This window comes from Pteropus vampyrus, unplaced genomic scaffold, assembly GCF_000151845.1.
Source record: "Pteropus vampyrus isolate Shadow unplaced genomic scaffold, Pvam_2.0 Scaffold218, whole genome shotgun sequence".
NCBI classification, from domain to species: domain Eukaryota; kingdom Metazoa; phylum Chordata; class Mammalia; order Chiroptera; family Pteropodidae; genus Pteropus; species Pteropus vampyrus.
The window spans coordinates 1,284,206-1,289,610 of NW_011888999.1; positions in this window are offsets into that span (position 1 = coordinate 1,284,206).

A 5,405-nucleotide genomic window follows, 5' to 3' on the forward strand; every position below is an offset into this window, starting at 1 on the left:
CATTGCAGGGATAAGTGTCACACCAAAATCTGGAGACATAAACTGGGAGGAACACTTAAATGGCAAATTTGACAAATTGATGGAATCCAAGTGTGGACTAAAGTAAAAAATTCTTAAGAGGTTTCAGTCTTAATGAGATCCTACACTTTTATGGCCTTTATTGCCAGAAACCCTGCCCGATACAATAAATAACCCCTTGTGGCTCTGGCAAGAAGAAGGGAAGAAAAGTCCTTGTGAATGTGCTCCACAGCATTCTCCATAAAAAGATCCATTTTCCAGGAGAAAGTATTTTACCAGAGACTTTTCCCAAAGTCATAGGGGAAGGGCCTTTTTTTTATTCCACCTCCCTTTAGTGAGTATGGCTGACCTAAGGAGAAGAGGGATAGCTGACAAAAACTTTTGAAGATCACAGTCCCGCTACACAGGACAACTAGAAGACTGACATTAAACTATAAGATTATAAAGCATTTCCTATCTCTCATTACTTTAACATCTCCATACAATAGCAATGGATTACAGCCAAAAGAGCTGCAAGGTGCAGAATTCCTTCCAGGAGTAGTTCTTAGGAAAACCCAACAACAACAGGGGAGACAAAAAATTACAATAGAGGAATCCGAGGACTTTGGTATTCTGAGTTACAGAAAATATTATTAATGCTCAACTCATAGCCAGATTAACATGAAACCTCACACTAAAGCCCTATTTACTGCAGTTTCTATCATTCAATACATCATGTCTAACTTTCAAAAGTTACAAAGCATGATAACAAGCAAGAAAAAAACACATTCTGAAGACACAAATCAAGCATTGTAACTAGACTCAAATATGACATAGACTAAAATATCAGAGTTTAAAACAACTATGATTTATATATTAAGGGCTATAATAAAAAAATTATAAACAACATACCAGACAGATATGTAATATCAGAGAGATGGATATTATGAGAGAGAATTAAAAAGGAATGATAGAAATCAAAAGCACATTAACATAAATGAAGGTTGTCTTTTCATGGTATCATCAGTAGACTTAACAAAGTAAACAACCAGTGACCTTGAAGGTGTCAATAGAAACTTTCAAAACAGAAATAGAAAGATAAAAAGAAATGATAACAAAACAAAATCAAAATGTCTAAGAACTGAGGGACAATGTCAAAAGGTATAACATATGTGTAATTTTAATGCCAGAAGTAAAAGAGAAAGTGAGGAAGACAACATATTTGTGGCACTAATATGGCTGATAATTTTCTCAAACTAATGACAGACACTAAACCATAGAACTAGGTATTTCAGAAAATACAAAGCAGAATAAATAATAAATAAATTTACATTTTGGCATATCATATTCAAAAAGAAATAAAGAAAATTAGACAATCTTGAGAGAAGAAGAGGAGTGGGTGGAAAAAGACATTTAATTTATATAGGAACAAAGATAAGAATTACAGTGGACTCCTCATCAGAAACTATGCAATCAACAACAGAGTGAAGTGACATATTGAAATTACTTAAAAAGTCATCATTTTTAAATTCAACATCCATTAAAATTGTCCTTCAAAATGAAGGAGCAATGAAGACTTTCTCAGAAAAATAGTAACAAAATTCATCACCAGGAGAAATCCCTGCAAGAAATATTAATGTACAGGTTAAAAATTCAGATCTAGGTCTATCCATGTTGTCACAAATGGTAAGATTTCATGTTTTATGGCAAAGTAATATTCCATTATATATATGTACCACAACTTCTTTATCCAATCATCTCCTGATGGGCACTCAGGTTTCTTCCATATCCTAGCTATTGTAAATAATACTGCAATGAACATAAGGGTGTTCAAATGTTCAAATTAGTGTTTTAGATTTGTTTAGTAAATATCAGAGGCTATTATACTACATAAAATACATCAGAAAGAACAAAACAAATACCATATGATTTTACCTATATGTGAAATCTAAAGAACAAAATAAATGAACAAACAAAACAAAAATAGACTCATAGATACAGAGAACAGATGGCTGCCAGATGTGAAAGGTGTTGGGGGACTGGGTGAAAAGGTGAAGAGATTAAGAAGTATAGATTGGTAATTAAAAATAGTTACAGGGATGTAAAGTACAGCATAGGGAATATAGTCAATAATATTTTAATAACTATGTATGGCACCAAGTAGATAATAGACTTATTGGGGGATCACTTTGTATATTATATAAATATCTAATCACTATGCTGTACACCTGAAACGAATGTAAAATAATATTAAATGTCATCTGTAATTGAAAAATCAAAAAAAAAAAAAGAAATTTAGATCTACAAAAAGAAAGAGCCTTCGAGAAAAAATAAAGGTAAAATAAAACATTTTTTTCTTATTCATAATTGATGTAGAGAAAATTGATTTTTAAAGTAATGATATTTGTATTTGGTGGTTCTAATATATGAATAAGTAAAATAACAGCAATTTCACAAGGAAAGTGTGAAGGAATTAGAAATGTTCTGTTATAAGGTACATGTACTACCTCCACTACATGATACATATAATATTTTTAGGTAGTGGACATAGTTTAATTAAAAATGTATGTTATAAATTCTAAGACAACCACCCCAAATTTAAAAATAAGTATAATTGATATGTTAATAGAGCATGTAATATGAAATCATATATTCAATTAAAATGAGAGGTATGAAAAATAAAAAAATACAATAAACAGAACATACTTAAAAACACGGTAGATATTAATCCAATTATATCACTATCACTTTGATATGACCAATCTAAAAAAAAAAAAACAATTAAAAAATAGAGATTATCAAGGTGGATAAGAAAAAAAAGACTTCGCTATAGGTTCACAACAATAAACTCAGTTTAAATATAAGAACTCATAAGTTAAAAGTAAAGTGATAGAGAAAGATATACTATGTTAAAAATAATAGAAAGCTGTAGTAGCTATATGAAATTCAGGCAAAGCAGACTTCAAAACAAGGCTGGAGAAAAAATAAAGCATTGCCTAACGATAAACGAGTTAATTTTCTATAAAGACATAACCATCCTAAATGTTTATGCACCTAAGAACAGAACATAAAAATATATGAGGCAAGAACTGGTAGAACTGAAAGGAGAAATAGCAATATTCACTATCATTGTCAAAAACTCCAGCACTCTTTGGTCATTCATTAACTGATAGATCGAGCTAGCTGAAAATCACTAAGGACATACTTGAATAGCCTTATCAATAAACTTGACTAACTGACATTTATAGAAAAATCTATTTGAAAGAGCAGAATATATTCTTCTTCAGCTCCCAAGATAGACTATATTCTGGCTCTTAAGAAGTATTTAACAAGTTTATAAGAATAGAAATTACATGAATTATGATCTTAGACCACCGTGGAACTCAACTAAAAAATCACAAAGAAGTGGAAATCTTTAAATATTTGGAGATTAAACAATACATTTTTAAGTAACACAAAGACAAAAAGTGTTCAGAGAACTTAAAAATACTTTAAATAAGTTAAAATAAAATACAACATCAAAATTTGAGGAATAAACCTAAACAACACTCACAGGGAAATTTATATCTTTAAATGTTTATCTAGGAGAAGAAAAAAGATCTAGAATCAGTAATATAAGACTGCACCATAATAAACTACAAAAAAGAAGAACTTTACATTTAAAGTACGCAAAAGAAAAGAAATCATAAAAATTATATCAGATACTGATTTTGGAAATGAAAAAATAATAAAGAAAATTGCAAATGAAAAGTTGTATCTTTGGGGGAAAAATAATACATTTTATAAACATCTAGTCCAGCTAATCAAGAAAAAAAGAGAAAAGAGAAACATTATTAATATTAGAAATGAAATTTGGGTCATCATTTTTGATCACATAGACCTTAAAAGGATAATAAATGAATACTATGGACAATGCTATACCCAAAAATTGATAACTTAAAAGAAAAGGACCAAACCATTGAAAGACACAAACTATCAAAACACACAAATAGAAATATATAATCTAAATAGGTCTATATTTATTAAACCAAATAAATCAATAATTTATCTAACCACTGGGACCAGATGTTTTTATCAGTGAATTCTATGAAATATTTAGGAAGAAATGATATAAATTCTACACAATCTCTTCTAGAAAATAGAATAAGACACATATTTTTCTTCTCATTCTGAGAAGAATATCAAAAGCAGATAAACACATTAAAGAAAGGAAAACTACATACCAATATTTCTCATAAAATTTGATGCAAAAATGCTTAAGAAAATAAGTGTATTACATCTAAATAGGCATAAAAAATTATGTACTAACAGCAAGTAGGATGTATTAGAGGTAGGTGAAATTTGCTCAGTATTTGAAAATCATCAGGAAAATTCCCACATCAACAGGATAAAGAAGAAAACTCATATGACCATATTAATTAATATAGAAAAAGTATTTGACACATTAATGATTTTAAAAAAGAAAACTCTCAGAAACTCAGAATAGAGGCAAATTTACTCAATTTGGTAAAGAATATCTGCAAAAACCTGCAGCTAACATCATATTTCATATAAGAAACTGGGTGTTTTCCCCCTAGAATCAAGAAAAAGCTAACGTTCTTTTTTATCATTCCTATTCAGCATCATGTTGATAATTCTATTTAGTGCAATAATATAATAAAAGTAATAAAAGGCATACAGACTATAAAGGAAGAAATAAAACTGTCTTATTCATAGATGTCATTATCATCTATGTAGAAAAGCCCAAAGAATGAAAAGTAAAAGTTTCTGAACTAATAAGCATGTATACAAGATCAAATGATAAAAGGTTAATTACTTCCCTGTGTATTAACAATGAACAATGGAAAATTGAGATTAAATTAAAATACCATTTAAATAGCACCAAAAATGCATAGGTATAAATTTTACAAAATATACAAGAGTTTTATATGATGACAACTATGATACAAGAAATAAAAGATCTAAAAATGTGGGGAGATGTATTCCAGGTTTATGAATTGGAAGACTCCACATCGTTAAGGTCTACACAACTTGATCTACAGATTTAGTGTAATCCTAATATCCCAGATTGCTATTTTATATATGTTGATAACCAAGTCTAAAGTGTATTTGAAAAAGGAAAACTTTAGAATAGCTAAAACAAAGATAAAAAAATAAATTGAAAAAAATCATATTACTAGATTTCAAGATTTATTATAAAACTACAACGGTCAACATGGTGTGGTATTAATGAAAGAACAGACACACAAATCAACATAACAGACTAGAGAGTGCAGAAACAGACCCATGCAAATATAGTATCTAATTTATTTTAAAAAGGCAATTCAATGGAGAAAGTGTAGCGTTTTCAACAAATTGTGCTGTAAGAATAAGAATTCCATATACCAAAAAATATAATAATAATCTAG